Source organism: Bos mutus, chromosome 15 (genome assembly GCF_027580195.1).
Source record: "Bos mutus isolate GX-2022 chromosome 15, NWIPB_WYAK_1.1, whole genome shotgun sequence".
In the NCBI taxonomy this organism is placed as follows: domain Eukaryota; kingdom Metazoa; phylum Chordata; class Mammalia; order Artiodactyla; family Bovidae; genus Bos; species Bos mutus.
Window position 1 is genome coordinate 42,821,492 of NC_091631.1, and position 14,306 is coordinate 42,835,797.

A 14,306-nucleotide genomic window follows, 5' to 3' on the forward strand; every position below is an offset into this window, starting at 1 on the left:
GATGGTGACTGCAGTCATGAAATTAAAAGATGCTTGCTCCTTGGAAGAAAAGTTATTACCAACCCAGACAGTGTATTAAAAAGCAGAGACATTACTTTGCCAACAAAGGTCCGTCTAGTCAAAGCTTTTCATATAGAAGAGAAAAGCAGGAATAACGTTTGTTCCTATGTAGATTTGATGTTGATACATAGTAGAAAACCTTAAGAGATGATTGATATTTGGTCTTGGTTGCAGAGTGCTCATTTAAAATGCTGAATTATGTGCAAACTACATTTTACATGGAAATGTATCTCAAATAGTTCCCATTTGTGTTCTCTTCCATTAGAGGTCATTTCTATGTAAAACCATCAAAATTGCCTTTATAGGTCATGTCCATTTGACGGCCCCTAAACCCTTCAGTTCAGACGGTAGAGCGTTTGCCTGCAATGCAGGAGACCTGGGTTTGATCCCTGGGTCGGGAAGATCCCCTGGAGAAGGAAATGGCAACCCACTCCAGTATTCTTGCCTGGAGAATCCCATGGACGGAGGAGCCTGGGGGTCTACAGTCCACGGGGTTGAAAAAAGTCGGACACGACTGAGCAACTTCACTCGCTCACTCACTCAAAGCTATGGTTTTTCCAGTAGTCATGTATGGATGTGAGAGTTGGACTGCAAAGAAAGCTGAGTGCCGAAGAATTGATGCTTTTGAACTGTGGTGCTGGAGAAGACTCTTAAGAGTCCCTTGGACTGCAGGGAGCTCAAATTAGTCAATCCTAAAATAAATTATCCCTGAATATTCTTTGGAAAGACTGAGGCTGAAACTCTAATACTTTGGCCACCTGATGCGAAGAACTGACTCATTTGAAAAGACCCTGATGCTGGGAAAGCTTGAAGGCAGGAGGAGAAGGGGACGACAGAGGATCAGATGGTTGGATGGCATCACCGACTCAATGGACATGAGTCTGAGTAAACTCTGGGAGTTGGTGATGGACAGGAGGCCTGGCGTGCTGCAGTCCATGGGGTCTCAAAGAGTCAGACATGACTGAGTGACTGAACTGAACTGAACTGATGTGTAGTAAGTGGTCAAGCAATTTTACTAAATGATTGAATGGCCTCCATGTTTTTGCATAAGAGATTGTTTCTTTCCCAGACTGTCAACTTCAGGCCTCAGGAGCCTCCCACAGTGTGGGTCCAGAGCAGCCAGAAATACACTTTGACTTGACTGAAGGCAACAGATGTGGGCACTGGATCCAAGGCCTGTCCAAGTCAGGCTCAGGTCATGGCAACTGGAACCGGTTTGTGCTGGGTCCTGATGTTAGTGTCAGGCTGCAGACAGAATGGCCATGCTGAGCCACCTCATGTCCCCAACAACAGCTACTTAGAGTACCTCTAGCTGAGGATGGGACTGCTCTCTGAGCCTCTTTTGGAGCCGACCTGAAATTGGTATCATGTGATCCCTTTTGTGGAAAAATTGGGACCATGGGAGTTGGGCTTATGGAAGTTTCCTGGTGGGAGAGACTGACTGAGGGGGAAACGGGGTGTTGTTCTGATGGGCGGGGCCATGCTCAGAAAATCTTTAATCCAATTTTCTGTTGATGGATGGGGCTGTGTTCCCTCCCTGTTGTTTGACCTGAGGCCAAACTATGGTGGAGGTAGTGAAGATAATGGTGACCTCCTTCAAGAGGTCCCATGCACGCACTGCTGCATTCAGTGCCCCTGACCCTGCAGCAGGCCACCGCTGACCCACGCCTCTGCCAGAGACTCCTGATCTCTTCCAGAGATGCCAGAGACTTCTGATCTCTTCCAGAGATGCCAGAGACTCCTCCACTAGGACTTAGTCATGTATGGATGTGAGAGCTGGACTATAAAGAAAGCTGAGCACTGAAGAATTGATGCTTTTGAACTGTGGTGTTGGAGAAGACTCTTGAGTGTCCCTTGGACTGCAAAGAGATCCAACCAGTCCATCCTAAAGGAGATCAGTCCTGAATATTCATAAAAAGGACTGATGCTGAAACTCCAATACTTTGACCACCTGATTCAAAGAACTGACTCACTAGAAAAGACCTTGATTCGGGGAAAGATTGAAGGCAGGAAGAGAAGGGGATGACAGAGGATGAGATGGTTGGATGGCGTCACTGACTCAATGCACACAAGTTTGAGTAAGCTCTGGGAGTTGATGATGGACAGGGAGGCCTGGCGTGCTGCAATCCATGGGGTCACAAAGAGTAGGACATGACTGAGGGGCTGAACTGAACTGAACTGATGGGAGCTGGGACTGAGACAGAGTGGGCAATGGGACCCAAGATGGAGAAGTCCATGAGCAAGAGAAGGCAACTAGAAGGAGAGGAAGCTGACTTGTATAGTCACCAGCTGACAGTGGGTGACCAAGAGCCAAAATGGCCTTTCCTCTTGGCTTCCCAAGGGAGAGTCTAGGCTGGAGGGACCCCCAGAGGAGAGGTCCCAGGAAAGGCTCAGTCCAGGGAAAAGTACACATATCACAGTGAGGGCCCAAAAGGAGGAGGGACTCATCTTGAAGCAAGTCAAAGAGCTGATGCAGCTGAAAGGAGACTGACAGACAAGTTCTGGCTCAGTCACTGGCCAGAGTAAGCTGACAAGCCTCTTTCCATCTCTGAACTTCAGTTTCCATCTCAACATAATGAGAAAGTTGGTCCTAAGTTTTGCAATTACATAACCTGCTCAGACTGGCATCTGACAGTCACCTGCGTTTATGCCAACTTCATCCAGTTATATCCACCCAACTTTACCAAACACTAATGTGTGTAGAGATTAAGAGCATAGGCCCTGAGTCAGATCACTGGGGGCTGAACTCCAGTCTTGCTACTTGCTACATGTGGGACCTTATTCTTGACTTGTCTGTGATAAGCTTTCTCCTTCTGTAAAATAGGGATAGCAGTTATACCAACTTCATCAGAATATTGGGCTTCACAGGTGGCTCAGCTGGTAAAGAACCCACCTGCCTATGCAAGAGATACAAGAGACACAGTTTTGATCTCTAGGTTGAGAATATCCCCTGGAGTAGGAAATGGCAACCCACTCCAATATTTTTGCCTGGAAAATTCCATGGGCAGAGGAGCCTGACCATCTATATATATTATATATAGTCCATGGAGTTGTGAAAGAGTTGGACATGACTGAGCACACACACACACACAAACACACATCAGAATGTTAATGGTTCCATGAGACAATGCAGACAAAGCAGAGCCTGGTACATAATATGTGCTCAGTGAACATTAGATAATATTACTCAGAGTTAAGGTTTTATGAAAACACTCATGTGATTTCCATTCATTTTCCTTGGCCTCACCCTTGCCCTACCTCCACATCTATCTACACCTAACCCATCCCTCAAGTTTGGTGCATTAGGGATTTTCAGAGAATTAGAATCACCAGTAGTTGAGGAAGCTAATACTTAGAGAGTTTAAGAATTTACCTAAGGAAGTAAACTTCACATGTAGGGGATCCAGGATCCAAATATAGATCTGTTGACTCTAAACACCTGCTTTTGCCAGTAGATTAAGCTATTTCCTTAACTGACAATATGTAAATAATTCACCCCTGTGTGTTTGCCCTTTTTGGTTTGTAAGCCGCTAAAAGGAAGGGATTTATGTTTCCCTCGGTCTTTTTCTGAGCTTAGGATCATGGCTGCTGCTGCTGCTGCTGCTAAGTCACCTCATTCGTGTCCGACTCTGTGCGACCCCATAGACGGCAGCCCACCAGGCTCCCCCGTCCCTGGGATTCTCCAGGCAAGAACACTGGAATGGGCTGCCATTTCCTCCTCCAATGCATGAAAGTGAAAAGTGAAAGTGAAGTCGCTCAGTCGTGTCCGACTCTTAGCGACCCCATGGACTGCAGCCTACCAGGCTCCTCTGTCCATGGGATTTTCCAGGCAAGAGTACTGGAGTGGGGTGCCATCGCCTTCTCCGAGGATCATGGCTAACACTTGCTAAAAAGGAGATATACCTGGTAGTTGGAGGTTGGACACAACTGTATGTGTGAAAAAGGGTTGAAGTTTTTCATGAAGACTCCAGGTACCTTCTTGGGAAGAAAGGGTAAGGAACTAAACCTCTGCATGGGACAGATTATGAGAATTCAGTGGATACATGACCTTGAGAATGGGCGATAGACCCAGAACTGGCCTGGCTAGTCCCTTGGCAAGTTAGTACCCTAGGGAAGTGGCTGAGTGACTGAATTTAAAGAGGGGATCCTAGGCCAGGGGAACAGGCTGAGCAGACCCTCACCCCCTTGAAGAACCACTGCTTCTGGGGCAGGGTCTGCTCTAACATCCACAGCAGACTGTAGCAGGGCACTCAGCCACATGACTTCCAGCTCCACCAGCAGGGAGAGCTTATCTCAGCAGAGGACAGAGGAGTCAGCGGTGGAGAGAGGGCAGATGTTTAAATTGCCCACACGTCTGCCTGGACAGAGGGCCTCCAGGTTTACACCTCCTTTAATGTTTAAAGGCTAACACAGATCACGAAACAAATCTCACTCTCCATCCTGTCACGTGCAATGTAATGGCAGAGCTGTCAGAAAGACACTTGGCAGTACACATCCTTCTACTTGGCATGATATAATTTGCACCACCTCTACAAACTTTTCCTAACTATTTCCTAAAAATAGTGCTTCAATTAGAAACTGACACAACTTCTGTTGGAGAAGGTGTGAACAGCCGTGACACCCTCCATAAGGGAAGGAACAGGTGAGACCCCAGTAGATCATCAAATGCCAAATGATACACTATAATGTATGGTAATTGGTTATTATTAAAATAGTCTATTGCTTATCACACAGTAGCTAAATTGCCTTTCAGTTGCTCTATAATTAACCAGTGATGGGTGATCTGTTTTCTTCTTTGGGAGCTGGGTACCAAAGGTATCAGAGCAGAATCTGTCACAACAGAAAAAGAGCATGGAGAGGGGAGGGTTTCTGCCAAGGTGGGGCTGAGCCAGGTTCTTTTAAAAGTCCCTGGCAGGGCCAAATGCTCTGAGGGGTCCCCACAGGGCCAGGGAACAGAGGAGAAGTTCAGCCTTGTCAGGCCTTCCCCTGACTTGTGTGGCTTCTTAACTTGTCTGCCAGCAGAGACAAGACACATTTGTGTGGAGTGAGGCAGGGTTGGGGATGCAAATGCCTGCTGCTATTCCGCCACTGAAGCTGGTAGAGGATTCTGAGGCTAGTGATGTGGTGGGGGGCTAAGGCTGAGTCTCTGAGGGTACGAAGTGAGACTCAGCAGCTCTCAGGGAAACCTGGATTGGACCCCCAGGGAACTAGAGACAGCAGGTGTATTTGAGATGAAGACTTGGCCCAAGATAGCATGAGAGAGGAGAAGGCAAGGCCAAAGAATCCAAGAGATGGAAAGTACAGAGCAGCTGGAGTCTCATATCTCATTATTCAGATGAAAAAGAGGGAGCAAGAGAGGGAGGGGCTTGTTCAGATACACATGCTGCAGTGATGTGGTGCCCAGAGCTTCGGTGAGAGATCCCAAAGAAAGGCAATGCCAAAGAATGCTCAAACTACTGCACGATTACACTCATCTCACATGCTAGTAAAGTAATGCTAAAAATTCTCCAAGCCAGGCTTCAGCAGTACGTGCACTGTGAAACTGCAGATGTTCAAGCTGGTTTTTTTTTTTTTTTTATGGCTTATTATTGTTTTTTTTAATTTATTTATTTTAATTAGAGGCTAATTATTTTACAATATTGTATTGGTTTTGCCATACATCAACATGAATCCGCCACAGATGTACACGTGTTTCCAATCCTGAACCCCTCTCCCACCTCCCTCCCCATACCATCCCTCTGGGTCATCCCAGTGCACCAGCCCCAAGCATCCTGTATCCTGCATCGAACCTGGACTGGCAATTCGTTTCTTATATGATATTATACATGTTTCAATGCCATTCTCCCAAATCATCCCCCCACCCCCGCCTCTCCCACAGAGACCAAAAGACAGAGGAGAACATAGGCAAAACACTCTCCAACGTAAATCACAGCAGGATCCTCTATGACCCACCTCCCAGAATATTGGAAATAAAAGCAAAAATAAACAAATGGGATCTAATTAAAATTAGAAGTTTCTGCACAACAAAAGAAACTATAAGCAAGGTGAAAAGACAGCCTTCAGAATGGGAGAAAATAATAGCAAATGAGGCAACTGACAAACAACTAATCTCAAAAATATACAAGCAACTCCTGCAGCTCAATTCCAGAAAAATAAACGACCCAATCAAAAAATGGGCCAAAGAACTAAATAGACATTTCTCCAAAGAAGACATACAGATGGCTAACAAACACATGAAAAGATGCTCAACATCACTCATTATCAGAGAAATGCAAATCAAAACCACTATGAGGTACCATTTTACACCAGTCAGAATGGCTGCGATCCAAAAGTCTACAAGCAATAAATGCTGGAGAGGATGTGGAGAAAAGGGAACTGTCTTACACTGTTGGTGGGAATGCAAACTAGTACAGCCACTATGGAGAACAGTGTGGAGATTCCTTTAAAAACTGGAAATAGAACTGCCTTATGACCCAGCAATCCCACTGCTGGGCACACACACTGAGGAAACCAGAATTGAAAGAGACACGTGTACCCCAGTGTTCATCACAGCGCTGTTTATAATAGCTGGGACATGGAAGCAACCTAGATGTCCATCAGCAGATGAATGGATAAGAAAGCTGTGGTACATATAGACAATGGAGTATTAAAAGAGCCATTAAAAAGAATACATTTGAATCAGTTCTAATGAGGTGGATGAAACTGGAGCCGATTATACAGAGTGAAGTAAGCCAGAAAGAAAAACACCAATACAATATACTAACGCATATATATGGAATTTAGAAAGATGGTAATGACAACCCTGTATGCGAGACAGCAAAAGAGACACAGATGTATAGAACAGTCTTTTGGTCAAGCTGGTTTTAGAAAAAGCAGAGGAACCAGAGATCGAATTGCCAACATTTGCTGGATCATTGAAAAACCAAGAGAGTTCCAGAAAAACATCCATTTCTGCTTTATTGACTATGCCAAAGCCTTTGACTGTGTGGATCACAATAAACTGTGGAAAATTCTTAAAGAGATGGGCATACCAGAACACCTGACCTGCTTCTTGAGAAACCTGTATGCAGGTCAGGAAGCAACAGTTAAAACTGGACATGGAACAACAGACTGGTTCCAAATAGGAAAAGGAGTACATCAAGGCTATATATTGTCATCCTACTTATTTAGCTTATATGCAGAGTAAACCATGAGAAATGCTAGGCTGGAGGAAGCACAAGCAGGAATCAGGATTGCCGGGAGAAATATCAATAACCTCAGATATGCAAATGACACCACCCTTATGGCAGAAAATGAAGAAGAACTAAAGAGCCTCTTGATGAAAGTGAAAGAGGAGAGTGAAAAAGTTGGCTTAAAGCTCAACATTCAGAAAACTAAGATCATGGCATCCAGCCCCATCACTTCATGGGAAATAGATGGGGAAACAGTGGAAACAGTGTCAGACTTTATTTTTCTGGGCTCCAAAATCACTGCAGATGGTGATTGCAGCCATGAAATTAAAAGACGTTTACTCTTTGGAAGGAAAGTTATGACCAACCTAAACAGCATATTAAAAAGCAGAGACATTACTTTACCAACAAAGGTCCATCTAGTCAAGGCTATGGTTTTTCCAGTGGTCATGTATGGATGTGAGAGTTGGACTGTGAAGAAAGCTGAGTGCCAAATAATTGATTCTTTTGAACTGTGGTGTTGGAGAAGACTCTTGAGAGTCCCTTGGATGGCAAGGAGGTCCAACCAGTCCATCCTAAAAGAGTTCAGTCCTGGGTGTTCATTGGAAGGACTGATGTTGAAGCTGAAACTCCAATACTTTGGCCGCCTGATGCAAAGAGCTGACTCATTTGAAAAGACCCTGATGCCGGGAAAGATTGAGGGCAGAAGGAGAAGGGGATGACAGAGGATGATATGGATGGATGGCATCACCAACACAATGGACATGGGTTTGGGTGAACTCTGGGAGTTGGTGATGGACAGGGAAGCCTGGCATGCTGCAGTTCATGGGGTCACAAAGAGTCGGACACAACTGAGCAACTGAACTGAACTGAACCCATCTGGCAGGCCCAGAGCTGAGAGCACTGCCAACAGGTTTGTGCTGAGGCCAGGATCACAGAAAGAGCCCCTGATTCCCTCCTCCATCCCTCCCTGTGCTCCAGCAAGGGGCAAGGTGAGAGGAAGGAAGAGTTTTTTGGAAAGAAGGACAAAGTAATTCAAAATCTGGAGGTGAGGCACAAAGGGAATTTCTGTGGCTTCCAGGCTGGTCCCTCTCCTCCTGACTGAGTAGCCAGAGGGATGGTTGGAGTGCCTCAGACCTTGCCCAGTGAGATGCACACAAGTCAGGAGAAAATAACTCAGGACGTCTCTGCCATCTCTTGCTTACTGGTTGTTTTTATGTACAGTGGTGGTCATTCTTTTCAATCCTATAAACTCGGAGTCTCACACACTCCAGGGGCCTAATGAATGTTTGTTGAATGAATTTATAATGAATGGGAGGATATGTGAATGTTTAGCATTACAAATGAACCATTTCTATTTCCATTGTTCTGGAGCTGAAAGATCTGACTTGTGTCACTTCTTCTGGAATGTTTTGCTAGACTTTATCAGAAGGAGTAGGACTGTTTTCCACAGCCCTGTGTGCACGTGTGTATTGCTATATTGTATCCTAGCTCTTGAGACTCATCTTTCCCCTTCTACATAGTTACTGTCTTCACCACTACATCCCCAGTAGTTAGCATATGCCTGGCAGAGTGTAGATGTTCAGAAATTGTTCACTGAGATTGGGTGTTCAAAAACACACACACACACACACACACACACACACCATTCTAAACCATAAAACCAAACATAGAGAATTTTAGGAGAGGGAAAGCTTCCATTCCCTACTTCAACTAGGAGCTTGGTTTTTTTGGAGAAATTAATTCTCCCTGGTTATTTGCAACCTTGATGGGTTGGTAAATTCAGATGCCTGTTCTCCCACCATGGGAGTCAAAGGAGTCCCCGAGGGCTTCTCAGTTAGACCCAGGGGTAAATAAAGTGGCCAGTCGATGCCCTCTCAGAGTCATCTGGTTTCTGAGTAAATAACTCAAAGATGAAAGAGGTGGTCACAGGTTCCTGAAGATCCCTGACCCAACTGCTCCCACTATGAGAATGTACTTGTAGTTCCTCATTCTGCATTATTTGCTTCGAACTTAATTTCTAAATTCAGGTTTCCAGGTTTCCCACTGATTCATTAAGTTCCTGTTATCCTTTCAATAAATCCTCTTATACTTACATCAGCAGGAGTTGGTTTTGTTCCTTGCAACCAAGGTCTTCTGGCTGATATAGCCATAAATTCATTTCTGAGCATGAATGAATGCCCAACAGCGGGTCTAGCCTATCTATGAAATAAATTATGCCCACTGGGTATTTGTTTACAGCTGCCACTCAGAAATGTTCACTAAAGATACTTTTTTTTAACAAATATTATTGAAGCCCAAGGGTTTGAAAACAAGTCCAGATTTCTCTCTTGGAATCTCCTAGGCTGGGAGGAATAAGATACAAGTTCTGGAACCTGCCAAAGACATTTCAGTGGACATTTAGACGGGGATGCTTGGGCCTGCCAACCTAGAAGGCTTTTTCTGCCTTTGCCAAGGGAAGGGCGCCAGGCTACTCAAACAGACACACCTGTGGTCAACACCTCCCTGCAGTGTGGGTCTTGGTGACCAGGAAGGCGGTGAGTGAGGAGGCGCCACATCTACACAAATCAGGAAAAGAAAAGGAGGTGTGCCTAGGAATTTCCCTTCAGCCAGAGCCACTTGATTTCCCCGCCAAGCACTGACAATAAAGGAGTTTGGAAAACAAAACTTCCCAGAGAGCATTTCCCCTGGCCTCCACCCCAGGTGTGGAGTGGTGACTGTTACTAGTGCTAATAGAATGTCCAGAGCAAGAGTAGTTTTGTTTGTTTTTAAAGACACTAAGTATGTTGGATAGGAGCATCCCATTCTCTCTGTGAAAATAATGAGAACCAAAGCAGATGGGTGTAGACAGAGCACTGCTTCAGGGGCTAGCATGGTCTTTGCAGGGCACGTCTCAACCCTACAAGGCTGATGCTGGACTTTGGGGTTCAGATGCTGAGTGACCACCAGGGCCCTGGTGAGGCTTGATCTTCAGTATCCCCAAAGTGTATTACTGGAAGCCAATTGTTCAGGAAAAAGCAAGGTAACCAAGAGCAGTGAAAGGAACATGAGCTCTCCAGTATACCCCAAAGCTATGGGGTAATGGGAATAGTTATGCCTCAATGCGCTGTAGAAACTCTGTGTCAGCTCATTGGCTCTAGTGGTAAAGAACCCACCTGCCAATGCAGAAGATGTAAGAGACATTGGTTCGATCCCTGGGTCAGGAAGATCCCCTGGAGAAGGAAATGGCAACCCACTCCAGAATTTTTGCAGAGATAATCCCATGGACAGAGGAGCCTGGAGGGCTACAGTCCATAACGTTGCAGAGTCAGACATGACTGATGTGACTTAGCACTCACAGCTCAGTAAATCTAACAGTCTCTGAGTTAAGGGTTCCTATAACCATTTGACAGAGGTGAAAGTCAAGGTACAGAGAGATGCTCAAAGTCACAATGATTAGCAGAGGAGCTCAAACTTGAGGATTATTCTCTTGTTCCAAACCGTCTGTTCTTTCTCAGCTGCTGTGCTGATTCCCTCTGGCTTTGTGACTTGGGGGAAATCATTTTTGTTTTTGGACTTCTATGGCTGCCTCAGTACAATGGAGAGACTTGTTCAATTTTCTTGAAATCCTTTTATTTCTTTAGCATTGAGGATTCAGAACCTCTGTAGCCATATAAGACAAGACAACCACCTCCTGCTTGGTTCAAGCATCATAGACAAAGCTGAGCCCTCACTTCCAGATGGACAAAAGCAGATTTCCCCACGAAGTAGAAAGACACACAGCAAATGGTCTGATGAGCCCACAAGCTCTGATGCCACAGAGAATTTAGGGGAAGGAGAAGTTTAGCTGTAGGAAAGTTGCAGGGTGGTGGAGATAGAATGTAGGATTTTAATTGACTCTTAAGATGATGAGTAGAAATTAGAAAATAAAAAGCAAATTTAGCATTTTCGTCAATGATAAGTAATAATAATTGTGAAAGAACAAGCAACTGATCACTGAAGACCTTTGCATATGCTAATGGCATTGAATTATCACAACAATCCCATGGAAGGTGTGATACTATTATTTCCATTTTACAGACGGAAAAATCAACCCTTTGAAATCTAAAGAAATTTGCTCATGGCCAACATAGATGTTAAGTGGCAAGTTTGGTGATTGAATCTCCATGATTTTCCGAGCTCATGATCAGTGATGAAAGGTATAAGGAACAAGTGATGAGCAGAAAGGTCAAACCACAAGTCGTGAAGGAGGGGACTAGAACTGAGGAAGCCACAGCAGCAAAGGAGACCTTGGAGGTGTGAAATCTCAGAGGAGTTCGAAGGTGGAACACAGGGGAGTTAGTGAAGACAGTTCCACCATTTCTTCACATTTCCAGGCTCACAACTCCAGCTTGAGTCAAGATAATCAGAACAGAGCTTGTTTTTCTTTTTCTTTTTTTTTTTTTGTATAGCTCTTACCATGTGCCAAGCAGGCATATATCTAGCACACCTGAGGTTTTTCTATTCACTAACTCTATTAATTTTCACAACAGCCCTATGAGACAGATAAAGTTATTAGCCCCAATTAGATGAGAAAAACAGTCATTAGCCCCATTTTGGATGAAACACAGAAGGTTGAGAAACTTGCTTGGGGTCTTTAAGCTGAACGGCTAGAGGTCTAGCTGCAGAATTTGTGGCTTAATGACACTGCAGGCTGCTTGGGCAGGCCAGGGAGGTGAAAAGTTCGTGAACCTCAGCCCAAGTCCTGGTGTTATCACTTTCTAGATGGGTTGTCCCTCAGAGCTTCAGCTTTTGCAAACCAGGGGTGACACCACCTCCTCCAAGTGTGAAGGGTAAATGAGATGACCAAAAGAAAGTTCAACCCAAGTAGGCTTGAGGTCAAAGGCAACCTCCCTTCCAGCCCTTTAGTCCACTCTTTTTTCCTGGAAGGTCACCTCCCTTAGGAATCTTTGGATTTCCAGTTTTCTTCACATTTCTTTCTGGGATTTTTCAAGACAAAATAGTGTGAGGCATTTCAATACAAGTTTCACTGCCCCAGAGGGGCCTGATTGACACTTTCTTTCCCCACTCAGCTCAGAGACGCTGAGAGCTTTGAGGAAACATCTGGGATTTTCACATGTTGCCCATGTCTTTTAAAGAACAGTTCTAAAATGTACTGGAGACTCCAAGGCTTAAAATAGGGCCTATAAATTCTCCAATGCCTATAATTGAATAGCAGTTGAGAGGAAAATAACTTCAATAACATTGCATTTTAAAATTATAGTATTAATTGTGCCTAGGAGTCTCCATTTCCATTCAAGAAAGTGGCCTCCTTATAAGTAAAACAGGAAGGATGCAAAAGGGAAAACGCAAAGAAGTCAATTTTTCTCCAAACCAATGGAAGTTCGAGGCATAGTCTGTCCCTGGCAGAAAATGGACCAAGTTTCAGAGGAAGGATTTCAACCTCTTTGGCCTGGGGGCTCCCTGGGAGAGATCCATTTGCAGTCATCCTTGTGTTGTAGAGAACAGAGGCCCAGAGAAAGGCAAGATCCATCCAATACAAACCTCCAATGATGCAGTGATATCCTTAAGCCAAATGATTTTTAAGTTCTTCTTCCAACTTGGATGTCCCTCATTATACAGATAAGAACGTTGAGCTAAGGAGAGGAGGCATCAACCTCCTTGGTTGATGGAGAGGATCCTACCAACCATATACACTTGAGCTTATCTGGGGGACAAAATGAGCCCTAGACTTGAAGCTCTGTTTTTTGGTTGTAGCATAAGCATCCAGGTCACTCCAGGAAAATGACCACCAGCTGCCTGAAAGCCATTTGCACTTACCACCTACTGCTAGCACTTTGGACTCCCCATATCTCTGGTTTGCCTACAACACATTCACAGATATCTGGCTAACTATCAAGTCCACAGTTAGACATGTGGGTACCAGATGTGCACAACACTGCAACAGCTGTGCTTTTGCCAGATGTGGGAGGTACCATATGTCAATTTCTACCCATATGACATCTGGGGAACAGACCCCACAAGAGAAAAAACTCCTAACAAGGCACTAAGGCAAAGTGTCCATCTGAGTGACAGTCACAAAGCCCTCCACACTCACAATGAACCTAAATAAAAGTGAAGGACTGGATTCCGGCCAAGACCTTCAAGAAATATGTATTGAGTGCTTATTCTGTGAGAAGTAAGTACCATGCAAAGTGCTAAGACAAGTGAAAACAAGAGAGGAAGGGCCCCACTTTGGGGGAAGGGGGCACCTGTGATTCTCAATCAGCCAGAACGATCCTTGAGGAAAATCAATTGGACCATGTGTTTGCCAACTAAGAGTAAAAGCCACAGTCTTTACCAAGGCTTACAGAAACTTATCTTCCTTTACCTTCCTAGCTTCAACTCTATCACTCTCCCTCTTGCCCAATCCACACCAGCCTCAGAGGCCTCTTTGCTTTCCTAAAACACACTAAGCATATTTCTATCTCAGGGCCTTTGTACTTGCTCTTTTCTCCAATGTCAGGCATAGAGCAGTAAGTCTTAGTTGCCTTCCCTTCCTTTTCTTGCCTTCCCTTCCCACTCCCATCCACACCTAATACCTAAATGTTTAGGAGCTAGTCATTACAAGTGCTCAGAGAGGAAACAAGGGTGGGTGGTGGCTTAGCTTCTTCTCTGCTCTACTTAACCTCAGTGTTCTGACTTTTGCCCACAATCAGTCCCAGCTTCAGATCCAACCTTCAAGTTAGAAAGCAAACTGACCATGGGCTGGCCTGAAATTCCCACCAGCATAAACAACTATCCTTCTTCCTTGTCCCTGAAGGAGCGGGTTGGGCCACAGCCACAGTCCAGATACATCCCAAGCAACAGGCCTGCTCTGTGACACTGTCAAGAAGCGAGGAGCCTAGGGAAGGTCACAGACATAAACAAGATAAAGCCTGGGACCTTCCAGGGCACTCGGGCCTGTGGACCAGAAAACTGTCAATGGCCCAGCCTCGTCCTGATAACAGGGCAAAACATTCTAGGAGATGCATCTGTCCCTGAGCCCAAAGGGAAGGCAAAGATTGAGCATCCTTGAGCAGCTGGGGGTGAGGGGAGGGGGAGGGAGGAGAGAATGCC